The sequence below is a fragment of the Mus pahari genome, chromosome 17, assembly GCF_900095145.1.
Source record: "Mus pahari chromosome 17, PAHARI_EIJ_v1.1, whole genome shotgun sequence".
Taxonomy (NCBI): domain Eukaryota; kingdom Metazoa; phylum Chordata; class Mammalia; order Rodentia; family Muridae; genus Mus; species Mus pahari.
Window position 1 is genome coordinate 20,590,946 of NC_034606.1, and position 17,323 is coordinate 20,608,268.

Here is a 17,323-nt window from a genome sequence, read left to right on the forward strand (position 1 = left end):
TCAAAGAATCAACCAAACCAGGAGCTGGTTCTTTGAGAAAATCAACAAGATAGATAAACCCTTAGCCAGACTAACTAGAGGGCACAGGGACAGTATTCTAATTAACAAAATCAGAAATAAAAAGGGAGAAATAACAACAGATCCTGAGCTATCTTAGGAGAGGTAGTCTGTTTTCAGTTCATAACTAGCTGAGTTCCGGGTCCCACCGATGGCGCTGCCAACCCCATGATTAACCAAGCTCTGAGCTCAGCACTTCAGCCCTGACTCTGCTACAAAGGAAAATGGTACTTACTGTTGAGCTCTCATTCTGTCTGCTCAGGATTTACAAAACCCCACCACCTCAGAAGACCCCAAGTTTGTTCTGTCTTTAATTTCCTTTATTAATTCATTTTAGTGGTTATTGGGAAAATATTTGCCCTGACACCTAGTTTGTTCATTTAGAGAATTCTGTTTTCTTTTCGCTGCTATGTGTACTTTATTTTGCACTCCCTTTCATCCATATTCAACAACTCTGACCTGAAATAGGGGCTATTTTTAAATGAGATAGTTATAGATGACAGCCTCGTCTCTGTCATTCCATCCTGTTCTACTGATAACCATGAGTTCACATAGTTTCCTGAAAAAGCATATGAGACTTGGAGTTCAGCAGAGTCTTAACAAATAAGCCATGTGCCAAGAAACCTAGCTAATTGCTACAGCCTTTTCCACAGGCCATTTAGACACAACTGAGAATCAGTTTGTCACCCAAAAGGAATTACTTACAGGTAAAGCAATGAGTTAAAATAACCACTGAATTATTTAGAATTGTTTCCATTAAATCCTTTTCTCCCCGTCTTTTTACCCAAAGATTGCCCTGTGTACCTTCTACATTGACTTTTTGGACTCATGTTTCTTTTTGCTACAGGGTAAAAATAGAAAATCTTGGATTCCTACAAAGCACATGCCCCTGGCATTACCAAATCGGAAAGCACCTCTCTCCCCTGGCACCTGACAGATGACTCTGAATGCTCTCCATTGCTTGTTCAGAGTAGACAAGCAGCCCAAGGAAGAGACCAGGGTCAGTGGCCCAAAAGAAAACAATCCTTTCATCTGAAAAAAAAAATTTTATTTCCCAGCTTCCCAAGATTTTCCTGAGCAACTATAAGAGAGTTGTTGGAAGATAAGTTGAAAAACATGTTCCCTGAGAATAATTTTCTCAAACTTTAGAAAAATTGAGTATTTGTGCCATTCTGAATGCAACACCTGAGTGTCCTGTCTTAAAGTCAAGCAATTAAGTCATTCTGAATGAGTTGGGCTGTTTGAAGGACTCAATTCATAACGTGTTTTATGATTACTGTGTGAAATACGATCTTCTGGCACGAGATTCCAGGTAAAAAATCATCACTTCACATTCTTTCTTTGAGGTTTAAGTCACTTACTTTTGCATTCTTAAAAGATAAGCTTGTTTTCATGAGGGAGGGATCAGAGACTGAGGGAATGACCAAGCAATAACTGACCCAACTGGAGACCCATTCATGGGCAAGAACTATTCCCTAACACTATTAATGATACTCTGTTATCCTTGCACACAGGGGCTTGTCCTCTGAGAGGCTCCACCCAGTAGCTCACTCAAACAGATACAGACACCCACAGCCAATAGGAGTGAGGATTGTGGGTCCCAAAGGAGATAGGAACTCCACAAGAAGACCAACAGAGTCAAGTAACCTGGACCCTTGGAACTCTCAGAGTTTTAACACCCAGCCAAAGAACATACACAGGCTGGACCTAGGCCTCCCTGCATGTATGTGCAGGTGTGCAGCTTGGTCTTCATGTGGGTCCTAAACAACTGGAGCGGGGGCTATCCCAATTGCTGTTGCCTGTATGTGGGATATGTTCTACAAGCTGGGCTGCCTTCTCTGGCCTCAGTGGGAGAGGAAGCACCTAGCCTTGCAGAGACTTGAAGGGCCAGGGTGGGGTGGGGGATACCCAAGGGGCCCCCACCCACAAAGAGGAGAAGAGGAGGGAGGAGAACGGAAGGATTGTGGGAGGGGATGACCAGGGGGAGGGCAGTGAATAGTGTAAAATGAATAAGTAAAAAATAAATAAATAAAATTTTTAAAAAGATAAGCTTGTTTTTCTGACACCAGCTATGATAGATAGGTACATAGGTAGGTAAGTAGATGATAGATATAGATGCTAGAAGACAGATACAAATTGATAAATATTTGGTAGATGGCTAGAAAGATAATGGATAAATGGAGAGAGAACAAAGAGAGAGATGATAGATAGATAGATAGATAGATAGATAGATAGATAGATAGATAGATAGATATTAATCTATATTATGTTGTTTTTACACCATGCTATAAAGAAATTTCCCACACAGAAAACTTGAAAATATGCAGCAGCCATAAAAACATCTGGAATATTGATTCTCTAAAGGATATTCCTTCCTCTTAGCTGTGTAGCTCAAATAAATCTTTAAGATAACAAAAACTGACTTAAAATGTCCTTATTTTTAATATACACAGGAAGTCAAAATGTCCCAGACCAGGTCATTGACCAAGAATAGAAGCTGCTAGATTCATGTTTCTAGAGACTGGAAAGCTAAAGACATCCTGCTTGTGTCTGTAGGATCTCGATAGGGTCGTCTCACTGCATCATAATATGGTGGAGAGTGTTGCATGGTGAAACACAGTGGGGCATATGTGCCAGCTCAGGTCTCCATTCCTCTTCTTGTAATGGCATTATATGGTTCCTGCTTTCCTGACTTTAATCCTGATTGTGTTCCAGTGGCCTGTCTTTAAATCGCCCTAACATGTGATTTAGGGCATTGTGTTTCTAACACATGAACTTTTAGTGGACACATTAATTCATAGCATCTGTTTTATAATTTTCTACAATAAACATTATTTTATATTTATGAAGAGAAAAGTTGTGTTTTAAAAGCTCTTAAGTGCTTTAAGCTGTTCCCCTTGGCTGCGTGCTAACTGTTCCTTTGGGTCCAAGTAAGCTTGGCAAGCTTATCTGAGAGAAGAATCTGTCATGGAGTTACTGGGAACTTCCCCACTATGTCTAGCTTAACAGTGACAGGACATCCACTGTAAGTGAACTATTTCTCCAAAACCAAAAGTATGGGACAATAGTATTCATCAACAGGGTTATCCCTTTCCATCTCTCTCCCAAAGTCAAAAGGAACTTGGTCTCTAACTTAGCAGGCTCTGAACAAGGAAAAGGGAGGCCAAGAAGTTGGCTCTCAACTTTATGGAAGCTAACAAGAGCCTCTAAATCTAAACATGGGAGTGAAGGGGAAAATCCAACCTGAAGAGTCCCAGGCAAAAAATATTTTCTCAATAGCTCATCATTCACTCTTGATATTGCATTGTAGTGTGGTGTCGTAGCCAGAAGTCAACAAAACGAGAAAGTGTGTTAAGTGCACCGTGAGCAATTCCCTCACTTCTCTTCACACACAAGTGCTTTCTGTTGCCGCCAATCTTATCGAGGAAATTGAGAATTAGAGCAATTGTCTTCCTAGGACCACAGGGCGAGTCAATGTCCAACTGAAACTAAGTTCAATCATCTTTTTATACTCCCTCTCGGTGCAGCATCCAGGTAACGTCAACTAAACTAGAAAGCACATAAACTACTTGATCGTCTTACCAAATTACAAAAGCTCTCTCTGTTCTCTTAGTTCTTCTAAAAAATGAGCGAAGGGGACTCCTTTTTGTTTTAACCTGACATACTAGTTAACACAAACACTTCAGAGCTGATTACTAAGGAATACTGGTATTTCTTGCAGACTGAATAGTTCGCCAATACATATTAGATATATGTCCTATAATTCACATCAGTTATACCATTTACTTGGAGGTGGTCTGTGCACCAATTAATGCGTCAATCCAATACTCAAGTCTATACTCAAGACCCTCCCCATCATGAACCCCACTTCTAAACTGGAGACGCCTGTGACCCTTGAATTCTCTTTATTTGCTAGAGCAGCTCAGAAAACACCAATGAGATCCCTATGGTGGGAGAGATGAATAGAGCCGGGCATGGAGAAAGGGATATCCAGTGACCTGTCCTCTCTGGGCGCACCACCATCCAGGAACCTGTGTCCAGACACTTCTCAAGCCATACAAAGGGATTTCATGAATCTTCGTTGCATCATTTGTAGCATTATTTGCTGTTACGGATCAAGTCAACCTTTAGCCCATTTACCACCTATAGAGGGTAGAGGTGGGCATGCAAGTCACAATCCTCTAATCATGCTTTGGGCTTTCTGATGAAAAGCTCTCCCCTACAAGAAGCTACCTAGAAGTCCTGACTACTAGCTAGCTCCTTTTCATCCAAAAGCTATCCCTAACACTGAGATTCTGGAGTCAACGGGAGAGGAGAGGTTGGCAGGAACCAGGCTCTGGAAATCGCTCAGTGGGTAATGCGCTTGATGCACAAGCATGAGGACCTATGTTCAAAACCACCATCACCAGTGTGAAAGCTGGGTGTGGTGGCACAGTTCTATAACCTCATCATTGGGGGATAGACACAGAACAATCCCAAGGAGTTCCTGAACAGCTAGCCTAGCCAAAATCGTGACATCCAAGTTCTGTGAGACATGCTACTGCAGAACAATAAGACAAAATGGGGATATAGGAAATGATGACTCAGCAGTTAAGAGCACTGGCTGCTTTGCAGGGGACCTGGGTTCAATTCCTAGCACCTACACGGTAGCTTACAATGATCTGTAACTTCAGCTCCAGTTCTGATGTTTTCTTCTGACTTCTTCAGATACACATGTGACGCACACACATACATACACACAAAATACCCATGTAAATAACATAAAATGATGATAAAAAATGAAAAACAATAGAGAGAAAACCTGAGCCAGCCTCTGGTCTCCCCTGGCACTGGCTGAGGGGGACATATACAAGCACACAGACTTCAGCATAATGTACACACACACATCACATCACATGTACACTTAGACATGACCTATACATATGCTGTTGCTATCATTCTTTCCCTGAGGTAGGTACACACAATATCTACCCCTCCTCCTAAGGTGATAAACTAAGGGACAATTCCACCTAGTTTTGCTTATGTTCTAAGTCTTAGGGGAAGCAGCAACAAGCTCATCCAATTTCCTTACAGAACAATGAGTGAGAAGATTTGGGGCAGGGGCCATAAATAACCTGAAGCAGCCACATTGGAAGGTCTGCAAGCAGCAGGGATGATGTCTTCCCAGACTGTATGAATGGAGCTCACTGTCCTCATCCTTTCCCACCTATATCCCCTAAATCTCATGAACCCAAGGCCATGTGGTGTTCTGATTGGGAAGGGTGATTGACCCATGACCCGCCCCACCTCTTTCTTCTGCAAGGGAAGCAAACAGTCAACAGGCCCAGCTGTGGTAGTCTTTTGTGAGAAGACCCAATTGAGCTTTTGAAGATGGTGGCATTTTTACCTTGAAGGACAGTACTGTACCAACCCCTTTCCATACCCCCTAAACACATGTGGGAGTCAGGATAAGAGATCAAATATATAATGCTTATTACATAACTCCACAGTAATGAAAAGAGTATAGTATAATATGCTTATCTCCAAGGGTTCTTACGATGAACTTCAGCTTTTTTATTTATTTTTTTTACACTCCATATTGTACTCCTCCCACCTTGTCCACCCTCTGACTACTCCACACCCCACACCTCCTCCCCACTCCCCTGTCTCTACTTGGATGTCCCCCACCCCCCACCCCCACCTGACCTCTAAACTCCCTGGGGCCTCCAGTCTCTTGAGGATTAGATGCATCATCTCTGAATGCACACAGACCCAGCAGTCTTCTGTTGTATGTGTGTTGGGGGCCTCATATCAGCTGGTGTATGCTGCCTGTTTGGTGGTTCAGTGTTTGAGAGATCTCTGGAGTCCAAATTAATTGAGGCTCCTGGTCCTCCAACAGGGTCGCCCTCCTGCTCAGCTTCTTTCAGTCTTTCTGTAATTCAACAACAGGGGTCAGCTGCTTCTGTTGATTGATTGGGTGCAAATATCTGCATCTGACTCTTTCAACTGCTTGTTAGGTCTTTTGGATTGTGCTAGGTCCCTTTTAGTGAGCATTCCATAGCCTCAGTAATCGTGTCAGGCCTTGGGACCTCCCCTTGAGCTAGATCCCTCTTTGGGCCTGTCTCTGGACCTTCTTTTCCTCAGGCTCCTCTCCTTTTCCATCCCTGTAATATTTTCAGACAGGAACAATTATGGGTCAGAGTTGTGACTGTGGGATGCCGCCCCCTCCCTCATTTGATGCCCTGTCTACCTGCAGGAGATGAGTTCTATAAGTTTCCTCTCCCTTCTATCAGGCATTTCATCTAAGGTCCCTCCCTTTGAGGCCTGAGAGTCTCACCTCCCAGGTTTCTGGTGCACTGGGGGGAAAGGGGGGAGAGGAACCTGATCTGGTGAGGGGAAAGGACTGAAGCCCTGAAGGCCAGCAGAAAGATAGGAAACAGACAACCTAGGGAGATAGGAGGTTGGGGGGATCCTCCAGAACTTCGGCTTTTATTATCAGCCATGAAGTCTGGTCTATGAAACCTTACCGCTTGCAATAAGAAGATTCTATTAAAACCTATTTTAAATAGTACATAGCCTTTCAAGGTCATGGATTTCCATGCACCTAGTGGTCTAGAAATCTCATTTTAAAAAGGGATACGAAAAAAAAAGACACAAGAAGAGGTTACACTGTGTAAAATGTGAATCCTCATTTGTTGTCTCTAAAGCAAGCTGAAGTTTCTTTCTCCTCTCTTAAGGATCTGCTCCTCCTTCTGTAAATCACAACGACAGACTTGTGTCATTGCCTTGTCTGTTTCTGTTTTTGAGACAAGGTCTTTCTACGTAGCCCTGGCTGTCCAGGATCTCACTGTGGAGACCAGTCTGGCTTTGAACTCATAGTGATCCTCCAGCTGCTGCCTCTGAAATGTTGAGGTTTAAGGCATTCGCCACCATGCCTGCCAATTCTTTATCATTTCAGATATACTCAATCATTAATTCTTTATAATGTGTAACATTTCAAGTGCATTTCTAATAAGGGAACAACTAAAATCGCCGTAGCTTCTCCCAGATGCATCTAATATCAGTATTTTGCCTAATACCATATTTGGCTTCAGTTTCTTCCAGAAGGCTTTTTATTTTCGAAGAAAAGCAACCGAGAGGGGTGGTTCCTGTGTGAGACTTCCTGCTCTCTGTTTATTCCTTTCTTTCCTGAGAAAATTCGCTGTGAAACGTTGTAACCTTGGTCCCACATGTGTGCTTCTATAAATACCATACCTGCTTTTGTGCATTTGGAGTTTATGTAGCATCATACCATATCTATCTTAAAGAAACTGTTTCTATGCTGTTCCTTATCATTTGCTCTTATTTTTTATTTAAAGGGATCGTTATGGCAAGTAAAAATTTAAGTGCCAGAGTTTTCTTACATGTAGTAGCATAAAATGCCAAAGATATAGAACACCTTTGGGACTCTGGAGGGGAAAATTTCAAATAAAATCTACTCGCCCCACCCCCAACTTCACTCCTCACCCCTCTGGGGTCAGAGCCCACTGCCTTCTTCCTTCAAGTCTGCAGGAAACGCATCGTTGATGAAGCTCTGTCACCTTTGACCGTTTCTGCAATGGTTATTGTCTAGCACTGGGTAACTGTGGAAGTTAATGCTATCAAACCACGTCCCCGCTTCCCCCCCAAGGTCAGTCAGTTTCAATCCCATTGCCCAGTCGTCATTTGTTATATTTTCCATAATTCTGGATGTTTGAAGTTGGAATTTAAAAACTCAGTCATGCTCCTCTGGCTTTAAGAGCACTGTTAACAGCCATCTATATACCAGCCACTCAAATACTCCTCCACAATAAAGCGTTCAAAGAACCAGCAACCTTAGCATCCAGCCCTGCACGGAGAGACTGGATGCGTTCGTTTGCCGTACACAGTGAGACCCTAAGAATTTTATGCAAATTATACTTTTGCACTATGCTTTGGTGAAATGGAGTTGATACGCACTGGTTCCATTTAGGTGCAGAGCAAAAATTAAAATGACACTGTGGGTAAGTGAGAGAAAAGTAAATGCCTGACAGATAGAGATGCCACTTACTGAGGTCTTCAGAAACAGATGGATGTCTGGATAGCATGTCCCCACAAGGGCGAAACGTGCAGCTCACCTAAGATGGTGTAGAAATGGAAAACAAATAGAAGCAAGACATTTCAGCCAGCTGTGAAAGAGCTGGAAACATCAAACCGAGATACCGAGAATCAGCAACTAGTGACTCAAAGTCTTGGATACGTCACAGATGTTACCGGAACAGAATACAAAGAGGATGCAAGACATAGAACTTCTTCCACTGCTAGTGAATACAGAATTGTATACTTCCTTTAGAAAATGGTGTGGAAGTGTCCATAAAACAAAATTGTATATTCTTACTATATCATCCAGCATGTTCACCTAATGGAGCTAAAAACTCATGCACCCAGCATGTACACAAACCTTCGCTGAGTGTAATTTAACTTCTAAATGTGTAGAACAAAGATGAGTGAAGTTGAAGCAAGGAGGGTGGCCAGGCTGGCAGTAATTGTAAAGGAGTAATCCAGAGGCCATGAAATGGCTTCTTGGTCCAATGAAGGTGCTTGTTACGAAACCAGATGGCCTGATCTCCATCCGGGACTGATAAGGTAGGAGAGTTAGAAGGTGAGTTTGGGAGAGAAACAGGGACTGAGAAGGTAGGAGAGTTAGGAGCTGAGTTCGGGAGAGAAACAGGGACAACTGTCCTAAGGAGGAGGATGCTTTTCTCACAGGAAAGGCTGTGAAGAGGAAAGGGTCTGCTCAGGTAAGATGGTAAGGAAGATGGGACGCCCCAGGGATCTTGTGAAATGCCTAATTTACAGCACCTTTGAGTCTGGATCAGGTGATTTAAATCTTGTAACCCCCTTCTTTTTTGCCACACTGGGCAAGTTACTTGACTTTATGACATTTATTTGGCACAGGTTATTTGGGCATACGTTATTTGGCTATTTAACCTCATAATGTCTTCCTAACCTTTCTAGAAAATGGAGCTATAATGTATGTCGTGAATTCACATGCTCATGCTATCCTCACTGAAAAGTGCTGGTAAGGGCCTTATGGTTCAGTTGAAATTGTTCCTGTCTAAAAGGATGGATTGTCTTGCGTGCAGATGAAAGAATGACAATATGATCTCTCAGAAGCTCCTCCAATGTCAAGGAGTTTCAGAGATTCCATAATTTAAATATTTGCTTGATTTGTCCAGTCCTAAACAATTCCTCACCACTCATCGTCCACCCTCATCCCCCTGTCCTGATGGATAAAGGAGGAAGGAGGACCTAAAAGGCCATGGAAACCCAGTTTACTGGGTTGCTGTCAGCCTGCCGTCTTACATCATTCTGCCCAAGGGTGCTACCACCCCCAGTGAGCTGGGCCTACACACAGCAATCATTAATCAAGAGAATGAATCACTTAAAAAAAAGAAAGTAAAACAAAGAAAAGAAAATGCACTACAGACTTGCCTAGAAGCCGGTCATATAGGGACTTTTTCTCAACTGAGATTCACTGTTTCCACATGACTCTGGCTTGTGTCAAGGTGACAGAAAACGAACCAGGACAAACATGTTCTCAAATAGTAATAGTGATGATGATGATGATGATGATGATGATGAGGAGGAGGAGGAGGAGGAGGAGGAGGAGGAGGAACAGCACAGGCCATACACTTCTCCTTTCCCATCCTCTTGCTGGGTAACATCAATCCATCTGATCAAGTCACCTCCCAGTGTACCCTACAAAACTCTTCCCTTGCTCCATCTCAGGGAGATTTGTGAGATCCTTCCTAAGTGTTCTTCCTAGACAGCAGCTCTTATTTGGTCCAGGGAGGAATAATGTCAGCCACTCTCCTGGGATGGAAATTTCAAAGGCTCAAATGTAATGCCAGCATCTCAGTTTGGAACCAAGGGGTCAGGAATGCCATGGCTGTGCACAGGCATCATTTTGCTACACATCGAATTGTGCACTCTCTTAAGGGTGCGGCTTGTGTTTCATTCATCTTTGCTTCTTTCCTAGTGTCTGGCACAATACTTTGCTCAATGAAGGATTATTAAACTGGAAATAAATAGAATAAAATGGAACTTAGTGTTCTTGGGACCTCATGAATAGTTTAATTGCTTAACAGTGTGCTTATTTTTTTTTTTAAGTCATTTTCTTTTTATTTGAGTAACATTTACTTTTAATGTAGAAAAATTGTGAATATAAAAAATAATGCATAATCCAGATATAGCCACTGTTGTTGCATCTGTTATATTTTATTTCCATATCTTAGATGCATTATTCTTTTGTAGACAAAATATCCTTTTCAGTACAATCTAAATGTTGTTTATTTTTTAACTGGATTTATCTTATATTACTTACCTAGACAAAGCATTATATGTGTTATATCTAATTTATTATTATTCAATAAAACTTACTTTAAAGTTAACATTGCACAACTCCTTCATGAGCTATTCTGGGTTCCGCTTCATGACTGGTCTAAAAACAGAATAGGCAGAACTCATGAGTTCTAGGTTTCAAATGAAAAGAGAATGAGGTTATAATAGAATTTTAAATTTTCTTTACATGAGTAGTCATCAAAAATGTTTGTTTTTATTTTTTTTAAAAGTTTAACTTCGTTAGCATTTTATTGAAGACATAATGGAATTTATCAAGATAGACCTTGTGTCCAAAGTTTAATATTTAAAGATACAAAGTTCATCTCTAAATAAATCTAATTTAACATGAAGAAGATAGTTTCCTCTGTTAACAACAACATATGAAAACTGTAATGAAGCCCAGGGTGGCCCACGTTTGTAATATCAGCCCTGGGGCACTGGAAGCAAGGGATTCAGAGAGTTCCAGATCATCCTCCATCCTCCATTATTATGTAGGAAGTTTGAGGCCAGCCTGGGCTACACCAGACCTTTTCTAAAAACATAAAATTAAAATACTCTAGGAAGAGCAGCACATCCTATTAGCTACTTGACAAGAACTGGTCAAGTACTCACAGAGAAATATTTAACCTATATTTAACCACTTGAAGGAAAATGTGTACAAAAATGGTAATATAGCCTGTTTAATAGTGAGCTATAATAATAAAATATTTTTATAAGTGTGTTACATGTTCTGAAAATAATTTCAAAATCTGATCTTATTGCAATTAAAATTGTACATATACTCATTCTAAAAGTAAGCAAAAATAGCAAGTTATACAAGCAATTAACAGCTTTTTTTTTTTTTAGAAAAAAATTAAGATTCAGGTCAAAATTACCACAAGCCATAGCCTCAGGTCATAGTGTGAAGTATATATAACAAGATGAAATAGACACAGAGAACATGAAGGGAAGCCGAAAGCAGAAGGCAGGGAGCTGACTTGTCTTCGGGTTAACACTCGCTAAGGAATGTAGAAGTTGAATTATTAAAAAGATCATACTGAATAAGATGGTCCACAATAGGAAAAGTTCTATTTCTCCCTCACCCCGTGGATAATGCATGGATTAGAGCTAACCTTGGAAAAGGATGCCAGAAGGCTGACAGGACATCCTTAAAATCATAGAACCAGACGTTTCCTAGGTGTGGTGTCCCAGAAGAGGGTCACTTATATAGTTCCCAGGAACAGTGGGTGTGTATTACACAAAAGTCCTAATAGATAAAAACAAACCAGTATGGGTTTACCAGCAGAGGCATCTACAGTGTCAGAAACCAACATACGGTCAAATCTAGAATATTTTAAGTTTCTTTGAAAATAGTACCTGAGCTAACATGAAAAATGGGCCAGGAATTTTACTAATAAACGATTTCTGGAAAGCGAAACCTAAATGCATATGCTTGAGCTATAACTAGACAAAGAGAACCCAGAATGCCATCAAATCACTTCACATACTTTAAACCCATTATGCAACAATTAGACACAAAGTAATGCCGACTAGACCGGGTAGACAGGAAAAGTAGATCTCCCATCCATCTCAAAAAACTACCCTGAAGAGCTATTTTAAAACATGTATAATGAAAGCACATGCCACTAAACCTTTAAAATCCACTTTTTAATAATTTTTATTTACTTATTCGCTTTACATTTCAATATCAGCTTCCCCTCTCCTCCCAGTACCCCCTCACACAGAACCTTCTCTCACCCCACTCCTCCCTCCCCTTCTCCTTTGAGAAGGGAGAGCCTCCCTCTTGGTATCACATCTCCCCCCCCCCACCTTCCCACTACCCAGCATATCTAGTAATGGCAGGACTATGCACATCCTCTCCCACTGAGGCCAGACAAGGCATTTAAGGGAGCAGAATCCACAGGCAGGTAGGCAGCGGGTTCAGGTAGAGTCCCTGCTCCTGTAGAACTCACTCTTTACTATGTATCCAAAAGAAAATTAGCCACATGCCCATAAAGAGACATTTATCTGCACATTCAACATGAAAATGAGAAATGAATGACAGACTGCTGTGCATCTTCCCAGATGATTGGGTGGCCAGGAGAAAGAGCTAAGAGAATTCACAGGCTAAGCAAGCAACTGCTAGGAGCAACGCAGAATATAAACACACAAAGAGGCACTAATGGAGAAGACCTAAGAATATAAGATTAAAAGGCATTTTGTGTTTATAAAACTTCAGCACACATGTGTACATAAAACATAATTCCCCAGAGAACCACACATAATTCCATACATATATGAGAGTACTTATTCTGGAGAGGAAAGACTGGAGGGAAGCTGTGCTAAGCTGGGAACTGATGACAGGAAGTAAGAGTCGCATGTTAAGACCAATGATAGCAAGAGCAACAGAAATCGCCATCAAGTCAGCACCAGATGACTGAGTTTTAACGGAAAGAAAAAATAAATAAATAAAAAGCAGCTACAATCAAGAAGGGCCTTGGTCATCTTTGAAGTTCCTGTTCACTCTAACATTCTGGTTTTCTGTGACACATGAGATCCTTCTGTGATGAACATGCCTTGTGAGACCATTTATATTCTTTTCCACAAATGGGATGAAGCCAAACACCTGCAAATTGAGTAGATGTGGACAAAGTGGGCTCAAGGGAACCAGTTTCACATTGTCTGTCAACAAGAACATCAGAGAGAGGTGGGAAATCCACATCATCTGTGTCTGGCTATAAGCCCTGGCTATGACTCCCCTAAGTCTAGTCATGGCAATCCTCCATGTTCTTCTAACCTTCTGCATCTGTTAATTGCATAGGGCTTCATATTCTTCCCTGAAGAATTGGAAATGTTTTTGAGAGTGTTTATCACCACGCAAGGATTTCTAGACTACAAAGCTCCTTAATGCCCCTTTCAATATTGAGATTACATGGCTTCTTTCTGTGTGTACCAAGTGTTTGCACATTTATACCAAGACATTGGAGCCACACATTATTGAAGATGAAGTGAAAAGAAAGAGAGAGAGAGAGAGAGAGAGAGAGAGAGAGAGAGAGAGAGAGAGAGAGAGAGGTGAGGTGATTAAGGCACACAATCACCTGGAAATAGTGAATAAAGATACCAACCGGAAGCTGGATTAATAATTAATTAATTAATAATTAAAAGTACTAGCTACTCTTCCAGAAGTTCTGAGTTTAATTCCCAGTACCCACATGCCAACTCACAACTATAACTGTAGTCCCATGGGATCTGATGCCATTTTCTGGTATGCAGATGTACATACAGATACAACCCACATGCATAAAATGCATAAATAAATATTTTTTGAAGAGATACACAATTGAACTTCATTGAGCTCTCCTATCTTTTCACTGGGGATACCCAGTACACTCAGTTCAAAGAATTCAGATTCAACTAGGAAATATTCCCTGAGATTTATAAACATCAGAAGTGGATATTTGTATAGAGCATGGTGGTGATCTATGTATTGATTACCATGGTCAAATTGCTTAACATGGAGATCACCACCACAGTTTCAATTTGTGGTATATAATTTATATCAACGTGATACAAACTGAAGCCATCTGAGAGGAGGAAACCTCAATTAAGAAAATGCCTCCTTTCATCTGGGTCCCAAACAACTGGAGCGGGTGATATCCCTAAAGCTGTTGCTTGTCTGTAAAACCTGTTTCTCTAACTCAGCTGTCTGGTCTGGCCTCAGCAGGAGAGGATGCCCAGCATCCTCTAGCCCAGCAGAGACTTGATAGGCCAGGTAGGAGGAAACTAAGGCAGACCTCTACTCTTAAAGGAGAAGGGGATGGGGGATAGGGGGGAGACTGTAGGGGAAGTAACAGTGATTGGTATGTAAAATAAATAAATAAAAATTTTTAAAAAAAAGAAAGAAAATGCCTTCATAAGCTCTGGCCAGAAACTGACCAATGCAGAGGTGGATACTTGAAGTCAACCATCAGGCTGAACTCAGGGAACCTGGTGGGGGAGATGGCAGAAGGACTGGAGGATGAGAGGGGGATTGCAACTCCATTGGTAGAACAACATAGGCTGGGCTGAACACCCAGTTCTCCCAGAGACTTGACCACCACCCGACAAGGAGTGTACCTACATGGATCTACGGCTCCAGATGCATGTGTAGCAGAGGATGGCCTTGCCCAACAGTAATGGGAGGGGAGGCCCTTGGTCCTGGGGAGGTTTGATGCCCCAGAATAGGGGAATGCTGGAACAGTGGGGCAAGAGTGTGTGGGTGGGTAGGGGAGTACCCTCATACTGGCAAAAGGGAGGGGGCAGATGTGGGATGGGGGTGGTAGAAGGGTAACTGGCAAGTGGGATATCATGGGATGGGATTGATGGAGGGGGTAACCAGGAAGTGGGACATCATTTGAAATGTAAATGAATGGAATGAATAAATGAATAATAATAGAAAGAAAGAGGTTCTGGTCCGATAGGCCCCCCCCCCCCGCCATCTTTCTTCTGAACCCCAGCGGAGGCCACTGAGCGCTCTGGAGGACTCTCCACGCTGCAGGTCCTTGTGATCATGGATGAATGGAACACAATATCAGCTCCAGATAAACCCAGAGGGGCTTGTGCCAGCAGGAACAGAGACAAAGGAACCCCGCCCACCCAGAGTCTGGCCGGGGCCACCCCTGCCATATCTTCTGAACCCCCAGTGGAGGCCCCTGAGCTCCGGAGGACTCTCCACACCGCAGATCCTCAGAATCACATCGGGATCTCAGGACCTCAAGATCACTTCGGGATCATGGAAGGCAGAGCAGAGACCCAGACCCCTGGGCACCTTCCTTGCTAGAGGAGAGTCGGCCTACAGGGAGGGCTCTGACCCCAGGACTCAGAAGGTGGATCAGAGCTCCAGACTTCTGGACACCTGACCTGCAAGAGGAGAGCTTGCCCGCAGAGAGTGCTCTGACCACAGGGACAGAGGGGAGAGTTGGATTCCCAGGAGTGCTGACAGAGGCTAACAGAATCACAGGAGGGTCAAACTCCAGCCAGAGACAGCTTGAACATCAACACCAGAGATTTCCAGATAGCGAAAGGCAAACCTAAGAAAGTTACTAACAGAAACCAAGAATACTGGGCATCATCAGAACCCAGTACTCCCACCACAGTGAGTCCTGGATACCCCAACACACCCAAAAAGCAAGACGCAGATTTAAAATCATATCTCATGATGGTNGTAGAAGATTTTAAGAAGGACATTAATAACTCACTCAAAGAAATACAGGAGAACCCAGCTAAACAGGTAGAAGCCCTTAAAGAACTACAGGCAAACACTGCTAAACAGGTAGAAGAAACACAAAAATCCCTTAAAGAATTACAGGAAAACACAACCAAATAGGGGATGGAATTGAACAAAACCATTCAGGATCTAAAAATGGAAGTAGAAACAATAAAGAAAACCCAAAGGGAGACAACTCTGGAGATAGAAACCCTAGGAAAGAAATCAGGAAACATAGATGTGAGCATCAGCAACAGAAGACAAGAGATGGAAGAGAGAATCTCAGGTGCAGAAGATTCCATAGAGAACATGGACACAACAATCAAAGAAAATGCAAAATGCAAAAAATATCCTAACTAAAAACATCCAGGAAATCCAGGACACAATGAGAAGACCAAACCTACAGATGAGTAGGTGAGATCAAGGGGATACAAATTAGAAAGGAAAAAGTCAAAATATCACAATTTGTAGATGATATGCTAGTATATATAAGTGACCCCAAACATTCCACCAGAGTACTAAACCTGATAAACAACTTCAGTTACGTATCTGGTTATAAAATAACTGAAACAAATCAGTGACCTTTGTCTACACAAAGAATAAATAGGCTGAGAAAGAAATTAGGGAAACAAGAACCTTCAAAATAGTCACAAATAATATGAAATACCTTGGTGTGACTCTAACTAAGGAAGTGAAAGATCTGTATGATAAGAACTTCAAGTCTCTGAGGAAAGAAATTGAAGAAGATCTCAGAGGATGGAAAGATCTCCTATTCTCATGGATTGGCAGGATTAATATAGTCAAATGGTTATCTTGCCAAAAGAAATTTACAGATTCAATTTAATCCCCATCAAAATTCCAACTCAACTCTTCACAAAGTTAGAAAGGGCAACGTGCAAATTCATCTGGAATAACAAAAATCCTAGGATAGCAAAAACTATTCTCAACAATAAAAGAACTGCTGATGGAATCACCATCCCCAACCTCAAGCTGTACTACAGAGCAATTGTGATAAAAACTTCATGGTACTGGTCCAATGACAGACAGGTAGATCAATGGAATAGAATTGAAGACCCAGAAATGAACCCACACACCTATGGTCACTTGATCTTTGACAAAGCAGCTTAAATAATCCAGTGGAAAGAAGACAGCATCTTCAACAAATGGTGCTGGCTCAACTAGTGGTTAACATGTAGAAGAATGTGAATTGATCCATTCTTATCTCCCTGTACAAAGCTTAAGTCTAAGTGGATCAAAGAACTCCACATAAAACCAGAGACACTGAAACTTATAGAAGAGAAAGTGGGGAAAAGTCTCGAAGATATGGGCACAGGGGAAAGATTTCTGAACAGAATACCAATGGCTTGTGCTGTAAGATCAAGAATTGACAAATGGGACTTCATAAAATTGCAAAGCTTCTGTAAGGCAAAGGACACTGTCAATAAGACCAAAAGGCAACCAACAGATTGGTAAAAGATCTTTACCAATCCTAAATCTGATAGGGGACTAATATACAATATATATAAAGAACTCAAGAAGTTGGACTCCAGAAAACCAAACAACCCTATTTAAAAATTGGGTACAGAGCTAAACAAATAATTCTCAACTGAGGAACACAGAATGGCTGAGAAGCACCTAAAAAATGTTCAACATCCTTAATCA